The 20,150-nt window shown below is 33.3% G+C and overlaps 1 protein-coding gene across 1 annotated transcript in view; it reads left to right on the plus strand.

Moving 5' to 3' along the window:
- Positions 1–249: 249 nt before the first annotated feature.
- CELF2 (CUGBP Elav-like family member 2) overlaps positions 250–20,150 on the plus strand; it is a 969,858-nt gene continuing 949,957 nt past the window's right edge. Inside the window, exon 1 of the mRNA XM_056800816.1 lies at positions 250–558. The gene's annotated coding sequence lies outside the window, so the exon portion shown is untranslated. The remainder of the gene's footprint in view (positions 559–20,150) is intronic.

Here is a 20,150-nt window from a genome sequence, read left to right on the forward strand (position 1 = left end):
AAATCAACTACCCCAAGAGAAAGAAGGTAATGAAGGAAACACACTTGATCAGAAAAATCAGCTCCTGTCACTTGCTATGGTTGTATCACTATAGTTGAATCAATTAAAATGAAATGAAATTCTATGCAAAGAACTCTAAACAGAAACATAGAAAACCTTCTCACTAATGATTTTTAGTTGTCAGGGCTAGTGAGACCCAGACAGCAGACAGCATGGTCCCAGCATGCTTTTTGCCATTTTTTTTGTTTGCATAGTAGCTGTCAGGTCCAGCCCCGCAGGTAGTGGAACCCAGCGGGAAGAAGGGGCGGGACCCAACGATGCAGCTTGAACTGACAGCCAATTTAAATTACTGAGCCTTTTTTTTTTTATTTTTCTACTCTGCGACAAACTGAAAAGATTCCAGCACGCTAATTTAACCATCCTGCTTCTTCTTTCTCTTCTTCTTCTTCTTTTTTTTTTTGTTTGTTTTTTGTTTGTCTCCCTCTGCTTTCAGGATAATTAAAAAGGAAACCTGTACAGGCAACATTCCGGCAAACGAGTTGGCGCTGCAACGTGCTGGTAAGATGAATTTAATTTTTTTATCTTTTCTTTTTTCCTTTTTTTATTTTTTAAAAAGCTAAACAGCTTTGTCTGTCTAATGCAGTCATAAGCGTAGCTTCCCTACTGTGAGGGGTTAGTATGTAATGAAAAGGTGTAATTGCTTGATATGTGACCTTCGTTTCTTACTTATAATGGGTAATAATAGCATTCATGTCTATCCTGATGATGCTTCTCTCTGGGAATTGACTATTCGCCCAGTTGAAATGGGGCTAGGATTGTCGCACTATGACAATGAGGAGTTGATTGTTTTCTCTTGGAGTTTCACCGTCCTGTCGGAGAGAACGTCTTGAGTTTCTCAGTTGCCCATAGCAGGGTTGTTATGGACTTTAATAGGTCTGCAATGTAAACACAGTTATTCTGCTGTTTGCTCTTGAGACAGGAAATGCAATGATGAAACTTTTTTTTAATCTACTAAATTTGGTTGGATTTACCAAATACAAACAAAGAATCTACATCAGTGAGTGCTTCGTAAAGTTAGCAGTCCAGTAGATGTTTGAATGTAGCAAAGTTTAAGGAGCTTCAGTATCTTTTGCATGAGCTTCCAACTTTGTGCTTTAAAAAAAAAATCTAAGTTCAACTCAATGCAATTGTAAAGTATTTACAAGGCATTTCTTTGGAACCTACCCCTGTGCTTGCTATTCCGTGTCAGGCAGTATGAACTTTCTATTGCTTTTTCCAGGCAGAATCTGTAGCATATTAAGTGAGAAATGGAAAGTTTCAGTTTTCAGTTTCTTCTTAACTGACCTCTAAGTGGATTATACTATTTTGGAATTGCTCCTACATCTAGAAGAGTTAATTAGCTGGGATTCCAGTTTCACTTAAGACAATGTAATTTCCAGGTTTGGATTATTCCTTTCTGTCAACCTGTTACTCCAGCTATTGGAATTATAAAATGTCTTTATTTGTCATAGAAAGCGAAAATTACTTGAGTAATTTTTCCATTGTCTCACTTGAAATCAGTAAGCCATCTTACTGAGATAGAGCAAGAATCGGATAAAATAACGTGTTTTAAAATAATCTGTATGTATTCTATGAAACAATGTATGAATGTAAGTTATTATTAACAACAACAACAGTGCTTCTATATGCCAAATTTTTCCTTTGGCTTCAGAGAGAGAGAAAGACAGAGAGAGTAATCTAGTTATATTTCTCACTCTCAGTATAAGTCATCTCAGATTTTATTAGGAGACATGGAGAGAAGAGTGTCTTCTTTTGATAGCATGTGTCCTAGTTTTTTCATAGGCTAACATTTTGGAATTTTGAAAAATTGTTTGGGAATGATTTTTAGATTTTTTTTGCCCACATGTTTAAAAAAAAGTAGAAAGATAACTTGAGTGAATCCCAATAAAATGATAGAATTGGTGCATGGCAATTGAAATGAATTTTATGTTGTTCCTCAAAACACTGTATTTTGAGAATTTTAAAATGCCACTTGGAGCATGTTGATAATATAGCATAGTCTAATCTCTATAACTTTTTAAATTCTGTCACTTCATTCAATAGCTGTTCCTCCCCTCTGATCCATGGATTTACAGCCCTTGGATCACTAGAAATGAATACCTTAGAAAATCAGGATATGTTAACTGTTAGAACTTTTTTTGCCATTACAATCTGAGAAAAAAATGTTGCAGATATGATGTTTCATTTTATAAATCTGTTTTCATCCCCCAGTCACCATCAGGAATATTTCCACTATAATTGGAATGAATTGTTGGCCAGTTATATCCAAGGATACTTTCTGCAAAATAAGTGAATAGAAAAAGCTATGGAAAATGAAATCAGACCCAAATTACGTGTGCATACATACATATATATGTATGTGTGTGGGTATGCATATACACCACATATACAAAATATATACACAAATTTGTATGTATATGACTTCAAAATTATCATTGTCAAAAAATAAGTAAAATTTCAAGTTTTTAAAGTTATGCAACTATTGTATAGAGTTATGGAACAGATATCTGATTGTATAGTTTCCCTATCTGGGAGGGAAAAAGTCTAATAAATCCTCAAATAATGTCCTTTCAACATTCAAAATAAGAATAGTAGACAAAAAGTTCAATCTCGGAGGCAATGATTGCTAACAAGATTCTAGAATAGCAATACTATTATATATGAAGAACTGCTATCATCCCTTGAAGAATGTAATACAAAATTATGGGTTTCACTGTAGGAACTATGTCATTTGAACTAGTAATCAGTCCATAATTCTGTAGATTGAAGCAGAAAAGATGAAGCTTTCCCCCCTTTAATAAAATATTGAGTAACACTGAAAATTCATGTTAGATCTTGTGCTTTCCCATTTTCCTAATGCAATAATATTTTCAAAAGCAGTTTTTTCTACATATTTATAACTAAGTTTATGGTAAAATCAGAGTTCTGTGTCTTCTTCCATTTATCACATATTATGGCATTGTATTTTGAGAAGCCAGACTTTTAGAGGATGTCAGCAATTCATAAATACCCCAGAACTTGTCACTTAGGTATCAGTGTTTATAATTTCCCCACAATTAATCAATTAACTTTAAAAAATAATAACAGAAACTAATCACACGACTTTGCATGAAACACATTATTTTTCTGGGCATTGTTTCTTCACCTGTAAAATCAGGGAGTAGAACCAGATGATTTCAAAGGTCTCTTCCAGATTTTAACATTTTGCCAATCAAAGCTACAGTGAAATAGCACCTGAAAAGTCAGGGAAGCATCAGGTGGAAATGACATGGCAGTTAAGGGAGGCATTGTCAATTAATTATTCCAAAAGACTGAATCTTTCTGAGTGCTAATCATAGCATACTGCTGACATGATATGTAACTCTAGCAAGCCACAAGTTCCTCTCTTTCATTTTTTGTTGGCTTGATAAACTGCATTGGATTGTGGGGAAGAATTACCACTTCCATGATAAAAATATGAAAGTACTACATAGAATGTAAGGACTTCATAAACAAGAACTCCTGAAAGAATCCTTGACCATCTCTTTAGAGGCTTACTAGCTTTTCTAAGCAATGGATAGTGTTTTAAGGGTTTCTCAAATTAAAGAAGGCTAGAATTCTGTACCCACTTTTTATCTTAAATGTCTCAAAATAACCCATTCTAATTCTATAGTATTTCATTGTAATGTTCATTAATCTCTTATGATGTAGTTTCTGCAGTTCTTCATTGAGTATAATCTTAAATCTTTGAGATCATTCCCCCCAATAATTCTCATGACTATAACACTGAGTCCTTTACCATATAATGTGGGCTATCTCAGTTCAGAAGGAAAGAGAGGGACCTACTGGGATTAAATGTCTAGGAAATTCATTCAAAAATACTGCATGTTCTAGGCTAAATGTTAGTGAATTATTTGGGGAAAGATTTGGGAATAGGAAGGAATGAAAAGCATAGGAAAGAGTTATCAGGAAGACTATTTCTAAAAGACATGTGGCAACATTCTTGTATTTGAAGTACTCGCTAGAAAGGCATATTTCTCTTACCCATGCTTATTGATTCTAAATAGGATTATAGATGAAGAGCTAGAAAGAATCTAAGACCAACTAGTTCAACTCTCTCATTTTATGGATAAGAACACTAGACCAGAGTTTAAGTACCTTGACAATGTGAAGGTACATGAGAGGCAGGATATGAATTCAGATGATTTCCAAGGTCCCTTACATATTTTAACATTTTGCAATTCTAAGCTAGAGTGAAATAGCACCTAAAAAGTCAGGGAAGCATCAGGTAGAAATGTCTTTTAACTCTGACTCAGTTCTTCTATCAATCCTTTCTAAATTCTAAGTTGACAAAATACTCATCAACTTAGTCAAATCAAGTCAAAAAGCATTTACCAAGCACTCGCTATGGGCAGCCACTGTGCTGAGTATGTAAAGAAAGGCTAAAAACAACCATAGACATCAGGGAACTCATATTATAATATAAAATCACATTATGTATATAACTAGATAAATAGAGTGGATATGAAAAGATTCCATTTTTTTCCAATGTTACCTTCAAAGTAATGAGTAGATGGGTCAAAATGAGACCTCAACTCCCCTAAATAATAGTGATTAAGGGGTGAACTAACTTTAGGAGTGAAAGGAAGTCTACATAGCCAGAGACTTATATGGCATCTGACAAATAGCCATATGCTCTTTGAAAAAGAACTATGTACAAGAGAACCATTACTTTAAATTTCTAACCCCATTCCCCACTCTCATGTAAATAGCCCATGACAAAAAACTGCTAACTAAATATTTTGGTCATCTTGGATTCCATAGCACTGTAATTGAATTAAGGAGTATTTCATCTCAGGCCCATGATTTTTTTCTTTTAACATTTTGATAACGGTACTTCAAAGTAATTAGTTTCCTTGTTTTATATTTTATGCATATAAAAACCCACCATTCTAAAAAGGGACCTACAAACTTCACCAGGTTGTCAAAAGGGTTCATGACAAATTAAAAAAGGGTTGGAAATCCCACAAAATAAGACTATATACTTGTTCATTTGTTTTAGGATATCATCAGTGAGATCTTTAATGTGTCTTTAATGAGACACATTGTAGGCATGGAGATGCTTTAAAAGATACTGCTATTATTCAAATAATTTTTTCTAAGTAGCTAGCTTTATTAAAAGAATAGGGAGTTGTATCCCCAAATCTCCACTCCAATTCTAGACTATCTATATACTCTCTTCAACTTATTTTCCTTAAAAATCTATACTCTCCTGGGCAATAAAAAAAAGAGTGAGAGAAATGGTTCCACAGAGATACTCCTAAGACTCTTGCCATTTGTCAATTTTAATCTTTTCTACTTGGTCATCACATTCTGCTATTAATTGGCTTAGTGAATTCACATCTCACACACTTCTCTCTGAAACCTGCAAATATCGGGTTTAAAAATAGGGCTGTGAGTGAACAGAATTTTGCAGGGTTCATTCCTACTCTGTGACAAACTAAAAAGATTTCAGCTTGCTAATTTAACAACCCAAAGTTGCATCATTAACAAACCTGTGGGACTGACTGAGAAGGCTGTCAGTGTGCTAGACCTGAGAGAGAGAGAGAGAGAGAGAGAGAGAGAGAGAGAGAGAGAGAGAGAGAGAGAGAGAGAGAAGAAAAAATCATAGCTCTTTTTGGTTCTTTAGGCAAAGACTCCAACAGTGACATGTAGGAAGGAGCCAATGCCCCTAAAATGAACCCTACCATTATGGCTCCATATGGCTCCATAGACTGTTGTTTGGAATGGACTAATTTTGCAGAGGCACCTAAGAGATCTATTCAAAGTATATTTACTGAAAGTATAAGGTTTCTCAACTTATGCTTCTGAAAGCCTTATTTAGGATGGAAAATCTTACAAAGGCTAGAGGTAAAATTATTAGATATGTACTTAGCAGGTTTTGATGACCTCACCAGTGAATGTAAGATTTTTAATTTTTTCCATTATACATTAAACCCAGAATGAATGCATGTTGAAGAATAGAACGTCCACAAATAGATATATAAATCCTGTTGGTTTCAATCCATATTGGAATATTTTGTTGTTATTTCATAGAGCAGTGATGGTGAACCTTTTAGAAGGTAGGTGATGTGAGATGTGTCCTCAGGTGCATGTGAAGAAGAGGGGAGCAGCCCAGCCCCAAGGCTCTCTGGCTTTCTAGTAACAAACTCTGGTGAACTCTGTACTGGGGTGAAGGCATACAAGCTCACAGACAGTGATCTGTGTGCTTTTTTCTGGCATACATGCCATAGGTTTGCAACCATGATCATAGGGTTATAGGATCATAGATTTAGAGGTAGAAAAAGGATATTAGAAGTCATTGAGTCCAACATATATATATATATATATGTTTTTTGTTTGTTTGTTTATTTTTTAGAGGACAAACATGAGGATCTAAGGTTCATACAGCTAACAGGTATCTGGGGTAGGATTTGAACCCAGGCCTTTCTGACTCCAATTTAGTAATCAAGTTATAATTTATATTTTATATTATTTTATTTACTTTCTTCATTATTTAAGGACAATTATCTTTATTTTATTAAAGGGGCATGAATAGATGAAACCATCTAATAATAATATCCAATAATTTATATAGTGCTTTAAGATTTGCAAAGTATCTTACAAATATCATCTCATTTGATCCTCACAGCAACTCTTAAGAGGTCAAAGTTATTACTATCTATGTTTTCTATATAAAGACATTGAGTCAAAGAGAGGTCCAAAGTCACACAGATTCCAGGTGTCTGAGGAAGGATTTGATCTTAGGCTTTCCTGATAACAGATCTATCCCTCTATCCAAAAGGCCACCTAGTTGCCTTTTAGAGTTTGTCCTAAGTTATTTACAAAGCCAGTAGAAAAGAAGACCAAGAGGCCAATGGGTTTTATCAATCTTAATTTAATGGAATATTACTCTCTAAATTAGTAATCTTACATTCAAATTGCATGTTTATTTTAGCTTTCTTCATTAGTTGAGCTACAGCAACTATTCTTAAGCTAACCACCACTACTACCACTATGATTATAAGAGTTAGAGAGGGAACTCAGAGGTCCAGTCCAGCGCCATCATTTTTAGAGAAGAAGAAACTAAAAGACAGAAGTTAAGTGACTTGCCTAAGAGCATACAATAAGTTGTGTCTGAGACATGATCTAAAACCAGGTCTTCCTCTACTATACCATATTGTATCTTCTACTCCAATCTCCATTTCCCTTAACAAGGATTTGTTAATCACAAACATATTTGTATGAACAGAGGGTATTTTTTTAAAAAAAGAAAATTATTTGGGGAGTTGTGAAGACCCCAAAGTAAAGAGTGTATTTGAGATCTCTACTTGAGACTATCATATATTGTATAGTCACAATTTTCAATAGGTTACTTTCCTCCAAAATTTAGAATGCTTCCCATATTATAAAGAAGGAATTCATACTTGATGATGTCTCAAGCATCATTAAATGGTTGTCTTTAAGAACAATTTCAGAATGCAGTTTGATGTACATACAGACCATGAAATCTTTAGTGGTGGTAGGAACTGAAGCTAGCTGATGGATGGAGTACCTGGCCTGGACTTAGGAAGACTTATCTCTTTCTAAATTCATATCTGACTTCAGACTCTTACTAGTAGTGTGACCTTGAACAAGCCATTTAACCCTGTTTATCTTGATTTTCTAATCTGTAAATTAATCAGGAGAAGGAAATGGCCAACCATTACAATATCTTTGCCAAGTATAGCCAAATGGGGTCACAAAGAGTTGATGAGACTGAAATGACTCAAAAACAAAAGGAAGAGATAAAGGATTTAGAATGGAATTCTTACTTTTTTACAGAAGTGAAGATAAGAGTATTCAGTAAAGAAAGGGACAGAGGACACAGGAAAGGTTTCTCAAGGACTTTTCACCCCTTAGAAAGAAATGAAATACTGAAGAAAAAAATTATTCTTGAATGTCATTCAACACCAAGTTTCTTATTAGTGGGTTATACTATATTCTAGAGGAGAAGGCAAGTCCCACCCAGAGGCCAAGGCAAGTCCCACCCAGAGGCCAAGGATTATCTTTGTGGAAAAAAATGAGAATTTCAATTAATCCATTGTTTTGCAGTTGTGTCAGACTCTTTGTGTTGCCATGGTCCATACTGTGCATGGATTTTCTTGGCAAAAATACTGAAGTGGTTTGTCATTTCCTTCTTTAGTAAATAAAGGCAAAAAGAAGTTAAATGACTTGCCCAGGGTCATAGAACTAATAAGTGTCTGAGGTTAGGTTTGAACTTAGGTCTTCCTGATTCCAGGTCCAAGGCTCTAACCAGTGAGCCAAATAGTTGGTAAAATGACTTTTAATGAATCTGGGGTCACATTATACAAGGAAATTGTCACTTGGTTAATGATTCCATCTAAAAAGTGATTTCATTACACTCTAAAAATTTCACAATGCTTTTTATGGGTGAGGGTTGACCTCCCTTGATGCATATTTCCACCCAGTCCAATTCAAAACCAGTTTCCATGGTCTTGATTGCTAACATCTCAAATTAAACATTGTCAAAGTTCTCTGAGTTGTGCAAACCCTTGTATCACCCTATTTTAAAAGTCCATGCTTAGTTGCTCAATGATTACTAAAATAATTTTTCTTTTAGCTCCCAGACCAACTCTTCAAGGCGGTCTCATTCCCTACAAAGAAAGAGCAGTGTAATAAAAACCCTCTCTCCAGGGAGTTTCCTTAGGGTACTCTAAAAATGGAAGCCTAAATAGAAATGTAATAGGCAATAATTAAATCTTTAGTTCTCACAATACCCCAAGAAAATACATATTCCTGTCTTTTTTTAAATAAGGTCTGTAGTTTAATTTTTTGATAAGGAATTTGTCTACCAGTGTAGAATGACACTTTGAGAGGAGGCATTGTTTCATTTTTTTGTATTTTTAGGGCTAGGACAGAGCATAGAACATAATAGGAACTGAATACATTTTTGCATATTGATTAATTGCTTGATTAAAGAGCTGCCTGTAGTAAGTTGAGGTCAAATGACAGGTTCACACAGTATGTCTCACAGGTCCAACCTGAGCCTAGGTCTGACCTGACTCCAAGGCCAGGTCTCAATCCACTCTGCTCCAGTACATGTTCTTGAGTTATCAGAAAACTAATTTTATACTAGAAAACAAGACTCACTGGTTACTTGTGAACATTTTGCACTGAGTTTTTTATCCTTATACATCTTTTCTCATACATGAAAGGGTTTAACTTTTAAATAATGAACCTTAAATACCCTACTTAGAGCAACTAAGATAGGGGAGTGTGTTTTTCTTTGAGTAGGCAGACATTTTCTTCCTTTTATTCTTTTGTATTTCCCTGCTCTAGGCTGTTTAGCTCTTTTTTCTGTGCTGGTTGTTGACAATTGCTTTTTTATTTTGTACACCAGCACTTCTGAGTCACTTTAGCACCTGGTTCTGCTCAAGTTAACTATGGATTGCTGTTTTCCAACTACCAAACACTGCTGGGTTTTTGTTCTCCCTTGAATGCCCATTCAGAGGCAAGAGTTGGTTAGTTTAGATTAGGAAAGGACAATGGAACAACAAACCAGAGAAATCTCCCCAAGCCAATAGCTCCCTGGGGACAGTTGCATAATTCCAATTTTTTTTCCATTTAACAACAATCAAGTTTACCTGGGAAGCCAAGTTATCACCCTAGTAGACTGTGATCTTATTAAACAGCATGTATTGCAGCCCACTCCTTCTGTTTTCTGTGCAAGGTCCAGTTAGATTATATTCAATTCCATTTTACATATACTACTTTCTGTGAGAAGCTCTAAGGTTGAAAGGATAATCAAGAACAGTGACTTTCTCTGGATGCCCAGAGAAGAAAATTACACTAATGAGGTATGGTAAATGAGGCTCCATCGGAAGTGGCAGGATTGGTGCTAATAAAGGGAAAAGAATTCAGTATTAAGGTGGCACATAGAACCTGAGATGGCACAGGACAGCTGGATATAGTCAGAGGGCATTGGTTCAAATGCTGGTGCAACCATTTTCTTTCAACATATTTAAGAAAGGGTTGGGGAAACTGTCCAACTTCTCTTGGCCTCAGTTTTCTCCTCTCTAAAATGAGAAGATTATAATAGATAGTATCTACTCTTTTCAATGTGATCAACTTATGAATCTCAGGGTAGGAGGAGACTTCAGAGATGATCCAGTCCAGCCTTTTCTTGAAGGATGGCTGGCTAGCAAGTGATTAGCCTCTGCTTTGGGGGCATCTGTACTTCCTTTGACAACCTATTTCATTCATGCTCAGCTCTAAAGATTAAAGACTATTTCCTTTTGTTGAATTGAAATGTGCCTCAGTAGCATCTTCCTATCTTTGCTCCCTAAAGCCACCCAGAACGAGTCCAATCTTTCATGTGACCACATTCCAACTATTGAAAAAGAATTGATTCTGTGTGCCACCCTAACTCCCATTTTCCAGGCTAAATATACTCAGTTTGTTCAATAGATCCTCATAGGATCTGATTTTGAATCACCTCACCACCCTGATTATCTTCCAGGCTCTTATGTTCCAAGTTGTCATTGTATCTGCTTAAATGCAGCATTCTAAACTGAGCCCAGTACTCCAGATATTATCTGACTGATATTGAGTCCAAAATCTCAGTTTTATTTGTCTTCTGCTTTTGAAAGACTTCCTAGGGTTCTCATTCTATTCCTAGATGCATTTGATACAAAGACATCTACATTGCATACAATTATGTTATTTCAATAGTTAATATTCCCCAACTGATTTCCAGTCTATGACATAGATTATTATTCAAATAGTGTTGTGATGCTTTATGAAAAAAAAAAAGAATGTTCTTTTTTTTTAACCCCTACTTTCTGTTTTAGTAACAACTCTAAGGACTAGGCAAACAGAGCTAAGTGACTGACTTGTCCTGAATCACATAACTAGGAAGTATGAGGTCAAATTTCAAACCCCTGGTTCTGTCTATCTGCCCTCTAATGGAATACATTGGATTTTCTAACCCTTGTACCAAAGTACCCTCCTGATTGATGACTGATTTTGAATCATATAAAAATAGTTTATTTAGGATGTGTTAACATAGAAACACCCAAACTTGTAGCCTAGTAAGATCTGAACCCCAGGTTTTAGCATTAGCTTGTAAACTGGAGACCCCAAGTTTGTCCTTGATCCTGTGAGAGTTTCAGACTTAGTTCTTTTTTCCTCTAGAACTTTCTTCTTTACCTAGCTGATATTCCATCACTGAAAATCCCAGTAAAAATAACTAATGTCCTTATAACTCTTTAAAGTTACTTCTCAAAGCTCTTACCAAGATATATCAAACCTGTGTCTTAGAGGTCACTTGCCCAGTTAAAATGGAATTGAGAAATGCCTAAGAGAAATGTTTAACTTTTATTTTAGAAATATAATACAACTTAAATAATATTAATTTATGGTTTCTGAGTCAATATGAGACCCTGGAGTAATATCTATTTGATTTTGACACCTGTGTTCTAAGTAAAGCTCTAGGTAAGTCTTAGAGAAGGTGCCCACCTATATTAATAAACTCATAAGGAGTTTCTTACACCAATGAAAGTACAAGTTCAGAACCTAACCCTATGAATATAATTAGTAAATTTGAAAGTATATCTATTGGATAAATCACTCTTCCTTTCTCCCCTTCTATTTCTTTTTCTCTCTCCTCTCTCTCTCCACATATTGAATATATTTGTACAAGAAGGTAGAGAGAATGAAGAAGGGAAAAGAGATATACTACTAATGGAGTTTAACTCTTAGCCAGGAAAACCTAGATTAAAATTGATGTAGACTGGCTATATGACCCCGGATGAGTTATCAGGAGTTCCCTATGTTGATAAAAAGTTTTATTTGGTCTGGTCCTGGAGTTTTGTCAGTGTAGCGTTTCCTAATGTGTCCAGGTTCACTTAGCTAATATATATCAACTCTAATCTATGTTATACATAGTATGTATATATATATATATATATGCAAATACGTGTATATGCCTATGTAAACATACACATAACTTATACACGAATTTATATATACATATATTTGTTTGTATGTTCATGAATGTATACATGCATATATAATAAATATATATTTAGAGGAGCCATCATGAGCATTTACAAAATTACTTCAGATTTTGAAATTGGGAGTCTCAGATATGCTTTGGCTCTTGATCTTGGGTGGGGGACTTCAGCATCTCTTTTTCTCAGATTCCCCAATTTTTTCACTGACTACTAATCTGAAAAGGATATGTGAGACTCTAGACCCTGCTTCTGCCAAACAAGGATAATAATGTCTGCCCCTCCTCCACCTCACAGACATATTTTGAGGATAAATGAAATAACATAATTAAAATTGCTTTCAGTATTTAGTAAGAAAGACACTATAAGCATTTTTGGTGATTTTTCCCCTGTAATTATTATTTTTGCTTAATTTGCATAATAGTCAACTCAATTATCTGCACAAATGGAGGGGAGAAAAGGCATAGATAATTCAAAACAGATAACCCAAAAGTCATTTATATTTGCCTTTGAAATGCAGAGATACACACTGAGTCCAAAAATACATACTGAGATCACACCTAAGAATGTGTGATGGGCTACAGAGCTACTGAAAGTGATGGTCAATTTGTTCACCCATTCACAGCTGCAAGAGCAGAAAAAACCGGGAAATGCTGACTTTGCCTTTTGTAAGGATTTCAACAGTGACAAATCAGTATGACCAATATCTCATATATACAGGCAGGGGCTCAAATATAAAACACACACCAAGGCACTCACATCCTTTCGCCCGTCAATCCCTGGTCCTGCTTAACCAATTCCTGGCCCAATAATCCTGTTGGTAGCCCAGCAGTGAGTGCATAATTACAATTAATCAATCCACAAATAATGTAATCTGATAACCCATAATTGTTACAAAATAGAAATTACTTCAAAATCAATTCCACAAAAACTCAGTAATTATTTTTCAAGGGCCCACTTTGTAGAAGGTTCTAGGCTAGGGATACAAAGATGAAAAAAGACAAAATTCTTGCCTCTTCAAAAACTCTCCAAACTAAGTGAGGAAATAAGATAAATAAATATAGCACATGCCCAAATGTGATGAATGCAAAGGACAAGTCCAGGCCACATATCTTGGGAAAAGTGAGGAACTCACTGGAAGTTAGCAAAGAACATTATTGATGTTGCTATTTTTGTTGTTACAATGGCAAGAGTAGTAATGTAACAGTGATAACAATGACAATGGTGATATTTTAAATCTAACATCATGCATCCACTTTCAAAGCACTAAGTTAGGGGCAGATGCAAGATTTTAAATACATGATCCTTTCTCATATTTCTCATGAAATTCTTCCTATTCTTATCCCAGAAGCAATCCCTGAAATATAGAGTACTTTTCTTTCTGAGGTTGTATTCTTGGTCTTCCTTATTACTGCTGTATCATTTCCAAAAAGTAAAGGGCTGTTTGTGTTTATGCGTGTGTATGTTTAAATTACAATGACGCCACGTTCCATTATAGATACTTCTTCTATACATCCATGGGAAAAGATGCCCATCAGCTTCCCCATCTTGTTCCCTTTTTACCCTTTGATTGATTGAAGTTTATATTTTGTGAACCATAAATTGCCTTTGTTGGTAGGAAAGCCACAGCTTGGATTTAAAAAAAAAAAAAAAAACCAGCCTAACTATAGCCCCCAATGCTAGTTAGGTCTCAATTATTTTATACTCTTCCATCTACCAAAAGTAAACACGGGCAATGTTAGACTGCTTTTATTTATTGAAGGTTTCAGACCCAGTTATACTTTCCCATCATAAAGTATATTACTTGTTTTGAGCATTTGATTTGTGCCTACTGGGATTCAGGCATTCACCAAGAAATGTATATTTGTCACTCAATCACGAACTTTCTATTTCAGAACTAAGTAAATTCTTCTATTTTCTGGAGAGCAAAGATAAAGCCTTAATGTCATTGACATTTTCCTTAAGGTGTCTAATGTAGTTGGGACATTGTTATAGTACCTTCTTTAGGAAGAGAAAAGAGAAAATCAGTAATAATGAAAATGATACTTTCTTAACTTTGCTCAATCTAGACACTATATGTGTGTGTGTGTGTGTGTGTGTGTGTGTGTGTGTGTGTGTGTGTGTGTAATGTGATTACATAAAAATTTAGCATTTTAAGAGTTGTTGGATATTGGTTTCATATGGAAATGAATTTGAGCATATTGCACGTAACAGTATTCTAAATTATTTATTAAAGCTGAGTTTCAGAAATTCTCTTTCTCTCCTTCCTCACTCTTCCATTTCATCTAGAAATATTTACTTGCTTCTTACCTTTCTGCTAAGATCTGTTTGCATTCTGATCAGTTTTGGTTCTAGACAGAAAAGGTAAAAGGAGCCATTCTTTACAAAGCCCTTATTTTCTTATCAATCTTAATTCTTTAATTCTTCCTTATATGGCTTTTTAAAAAAATGTTAGAGGTCACATAGACCAGAGGTTCTTATAATCTATAAACCTCTGTGAGGAGTGGCAACATGAACTTGGATGAAGAAACAAATTATATCCTTATTTTCACTAACATCTAACCAAAACCTGCGCTTCCTTCATATATATATATGAAAAAAATATATATATATATAAAGTATATATACATATTTTAAACCATTATTCTGAGAAGGGATGCTTATCTTTCACTATACTGCCAAAAGGTTCCATGACAAAAAAGGTTATGAATCCATAATATAGATCATCTTCTTAAGATACAGTAGATGAATTTAGTACTAGAGAGATTATAACTAGTAAGACCTAGGAAGGCTTAGTTCTCAGAAGACTCGAGGGAGGAAACAATAACAGACTTCAAATGTCTACAATCATTGGCAGATAACAAAGTATAAGCAATAATTATGGCTTCAACTCTGCAAACATTTATTAAAGAACTATTGTTTTTTAACCCATTAAGGCTACAAAGAAAAAAATCACACACACACACATACACACACACAGAGCTGTCACATTTTTTTCTTTTGTACCAATTAAATGAGTCTGCATTAGTCAACTGCTACACCTAGAAAAGTTACCAAACTTCTTTTATATTATATGTTGTAGTTAATGTATACACATTTATGATTTTGCTAATGGCACTTTACTTTGCTTCACTTCATATGGATCTTTCCATATTTCTATTCATATTTTGTGGGATCATAATTTTCTGCTCAAGTATAGCCTCAGATCCAACTTGGCTATGTGACTTTGAGCAATCTATTTAACCTCTGAGTGACCTAGCCAGCTCTTTAATGTTGTAAGATGCAAAATAGACACTGATCAATATTGGTAGAAAGAGTGTCCAAGCTGAAGAGATCTCATACAAATGCTCTACACAAAATCAGGCCTATTAAAATTCTTCAGCCACTTTTATTAATTGGACATTTGGATATTTCACTTTTCTTGCCATTATAAATAAATTTGATATATGAATACATTTGAAAGTATGAATTTTTGTATGATCTCTTTTTTAATCCCTTTTTGATATTTTAGAGTCAGGTCAAAGTAATTAAATGACTTGACTTAAAAGGTATTGAGTGCTTGTTTTGTTGCAGCCTTTCCAGAATTAAATTTAATTAATAGTTTTTCTTTTTCCATTCTCATGTAAAGTGGTATCTTAAGATTGCTTTCATCTTTGTTTCTTGTTATTGGAGATTTGGTTATATTTTCATTGATTTATTTGTAATTTTCATTTTCTTCTTTGGAAATGGTCATGTTAAATATCCTTTGACCCTGAATCCATCAGAAATTCACCAGTATGCAATTCAAAACAGTTCTGACATATCATCTCACCTATCAGATTAGCTAAAATGATAAAAATGCAAAAATGACAAATATTGGACTGGATGTAGAAAAATAGGGAGACTAATACATTGAAGGTGGAACTGTGGACTGATCTAACCATTTTGAAAAGCAATCTGGAATTGCGCTCAAAAAGTTACAAAACTGTATATAGCTTTGATCCAGTAATACCACTGTTGTTGGGGGTTTTGTGTGTGTGTGTGTGTGTGTGTGTGTGTGTGTATGTGTTTGTTTTTACTGAGGTGATCAAGGAAAAAGAAAAAGAAATCATACATTCTAAAATAACTCAGAGCAGCTTTTTTGGGGCATGGCAAAACCCTTAAAATTAAAGAAATGTCCTTGAATTGGAGAATGGCTGAACAAAAAAGATAATCACAAATAATCCTAGAAAGACATATGAAATGATGCAAAGTGAAGTGAGCAGAACAAGAACATTGTACCAGTAGCAACAATAATGTATGATCACCTGTAAGTGACTTAACTATTATCAACAATGTAAAGATCCAAGACATCTCCAAGGGATTCATGACAAAAAAGGATATCTACCACCATAGCAGGAAAAGATGGAATCTGAATATAGATTGAAACATACCATTCTTCACTTTATATATTGCATGATTTTTTTATCATAGTACTAACCTTCTTGGGAATAGGAGAATGGGAGGGGAAAAGTAAGGTTAAAAAAAAGGATGAGATATAGAATTTTGGACATAACTAATGTAAGAATTTGTTTTTCTTGGATAATTATTACATATATAAATATATACTGTTTTATTCTATGTATTTTAAAAATAAAATAGGAAAGTGAAATTCATGTATATAAAGATATATATTATAGGTATAATATGGATATATAAACATGTGTGCAGATATATATTCACATGTGAATATATATCTGCACATATATGTAGGCATTAATACAGACGTGTGTAGGTAAGATCTTTCTCTGAATTTACATTTGCTGCAGATGTTTTATTCATAATGTTTCTTTTCATTTTAATGACATTTTCTTGCAAAAAAATTCTATTTGTGTATAATCAAACTTATCAATTTTAATTCATGTCTTCCATTTCTTCAACTTATAAAATGCTTGTATTCTCCATTGTTGAGAAAAATATTTTTCCAGTGTTTTATGGGAGAATTCAGTACATTTACATTTAGTTTTAGAATCATCAGATATTGATTTTCTTCATTCTATTGGAACAGAATGTTTTTTATTATTTCTGTTGTTAGCCTAGACTAATCAAAAATACTATAAATAAATGTCTTCTATAATATCAATAAGTATGGAGGTTTCTTTAACTTAGATACTCCCATGATCTGACCCAGGAGAGGTTCTTTTAAAGAATGAATATTTTACTTTGGGTTCCACTCCTCAAGCTTTCCCACTTTTTCCCCCTTCTGTGTCTAGGACAAATATTATTATTTTCTTCATCACTTTCTTAAAGTCTAGAAAATCAATCAGTAAAGCCCTGGTTTGTAGCATTTTCTGATTTACAAAGTGAAAAGCTGACACTTAAAATTTATCAATCAACTCTCTAGGACTGGTGTGACCTAGCTACACCCTTTCCCTGGGATGACATCTGAAACATTTAGTAATTTAGTATATTCATCATGCTGAGATTTCTCAATTTATTAAGAACTGGCTGATTTTGATTAAAGAAATCATAATTGTTTTAATAATGTAGCTTTTTGGTTTGGAAATTTGGATATTATTGAGAGAGTATCTTCAATATATGTAATATCTCTGTGAAAAGAAAAAAATTCATTTTGTAACTGTATTGAATCTTGATGCATTAATAATTCTGAGTCCATTACCCACTTTTCCTATTTTTATGTGGTATTCCAATTTCTCTAATTCCCTTAATCTTTCTTTTAAAAACTTTGTTATCTCTTGGTTAATGTTCTTTACTAAGTTATTTTTCTTCTCTCAGCTTAATTTTTCCTTAGCATTATAATACTGGATTTTGGGTATAGTATGTCTAGAAATGTCAGATATTTGATTCATTCATATATTGACAACATGGATTCTATTTCTGTGTTGTGATCTGTTTTGTTATCTTATGCTCACTTTTTGAAGTTTTCTCTAATGATTTTTTGAAACACATTGACCATGTATTTTTCTAAATTTCCTTCATGTCAACAATTGAGGTACAATGTTTTCCTAGACCCCCCCCCACCCCATACTCATCAGTTGAATTTGCAGGCTTTACAGTTCTCTGTATTTTTCCCAAATAATCTGTTAGCCATAGTTCAATTTTCCACCATTTTATCTTTTTTTGGTTAATATTTTATATTCAAAAGAATTCAAAAAATATTTGCTAATAAATTCTTCAAATTGGTTATTTTCACTTTTTTCTTTTCTGATCTTTATTTTTATTTTATTTTACTTCTATTTTTAATTCAAATCATAATATTTTAATTTTGTTCATATATTCTCTCTTTTTTGGTCTTATGATTTTTTATTAGCATTATTTTTTTCTTAATGATTTAAAAAATTTTAAGGATATCTTTCACCTTGTGTTTTATTATTTCATTTTGTTGTTTCTTTTATTACAAACTTAATCGTAAACGAAAGTTTTGAAATATATAAAGAATTAAGTGAATATTAAATGAACTTACATTACATACATTTTAAAATTAATAATAAAACTGTACTTCCCTAACACTTTATTGATTTTCTCTGAATTTTTTAATCATACTTTTTTTGTTACCTTGCAATAATTCAAAACTTCCATAAGATAAATTCTTCCTTCTGACATATAAACACTGGAAAACATGTATAGTTGCTTTTACCACACTCCTTGATTCTGATTTTAGAGCTAATTTGTTTACTCCATAGCATTCTTTCTATAGCACACTTCTTCATTTTATACTTAATTTTTCCCAATTCTTTTTATAGGTTTTTTTTTTGTTTATAAGTTTTTAAAATATGTTTTTCCCTTATCAGTTTTATTTTCAGTTGTGTGTGTGTTTTTTTCAAAATGTTTTAAAAGTCTGGGTCTTGTTAAACCATTCACTCTATTACCTTAACTGAAAAGAAATGTAAACTCTTCTTAGTTAAGCAATTTTTTCTCTCTTTGTGATTGTTTCTTTCTTTTCTAGATGATCACCAATAATGTCTTTAATATTGTGTATTGAAATTTTGCCAAGAAAGAATAACAAGCTCAATGGCTTCTAGTTTAAAACACAAATTTTCCTTAAAAAATCTTGAGATATTTCCCTTTCTTCAGTTCTATAGTAACTCTAGCATTCTCCATAATTTTTTAGTGAACACGTTCACACAGTATATAGTTCTTCTGGGTTTAATGATGATCAAGAATCAGTAGTTTCTCTCTAATCTCCTCATTATTTATGGAATTTTAACACTATATTTCATGACATTACAAGTATTTTATATTCATTTTTCATTATGCCCCTTGTTTTAGTTTTCTTGATGTCTTATTTAGTGCACATTGGTCCATGGGTTAACTATGCATCCATCTCTTTTTTCCCCTGTTCCATTTTGCTCTTCATTGTATTTTTTCTATGTATCTTCAACATATAATTATTAAAGATTTCTATTCATGTTGAGCTGATTTCCCCTAAAATGAAAATTACAGCCATGTCATACTATGGCTGGATTTCCTCTCCTCTGTCATAAATTCTAATATCCAGTTGTCATTTCCATTCATTTAAACTTCAATGATCATTTTTTTCTTATTGGTAAAAAAAAAAAATCTTATATGCAATTTGATAGTTTTTAAAAGCTAAAATTGTCAAAAAGGCGATATATGAGGATGTCTATAGATCCAGATAAGTATACGTATTTATAGATAGTCTAAATGATAAGTTAATGCATATGTAGTGATATATGTGTGTGTGCATATATGTGTGTGTATATATGTATATATTTATATAAATTTCATATATCTAAATATATATATATATATGAAATTAGGCAAAGAAATCTCTAGTAGTTGGCCAAATAATTAAAGATCCTTATCCTTACTATATTATGATTTTGTGTCAGGCCTGTACTTATACTCTTCATCAATTTCTTCCTTCTGACTATGTGGTCTGTAGTATAATCTGATAAAACTATCACTTCTACTTCATTTGTCTTTCTATGCTCTTGGCATAACAAAGTGTCTTTATAATGGATCTTAATATTTAATTTAACTTAATCATTTTTACCATACATACATACAGATTAACCATGAAGTTTATCTTTAGGCTAGTCACTGACTTTGTGTTGC

The sequence above is a fragment of the Monodelphis domestica genome, chromosome 5 (assembly GCF_027887165.1).
Source record: "Monodelphis domestica isolate mMonDom1 chromosome 5, mMonDom1.pri, whole genome shotgun sequence".
Lineage (NCBI taxonomy): Eukaryota > Metazoa > Chordata > Mammalia > Didelphimorphia > Didelphidae > Monodelphis > Monodelphis domestica.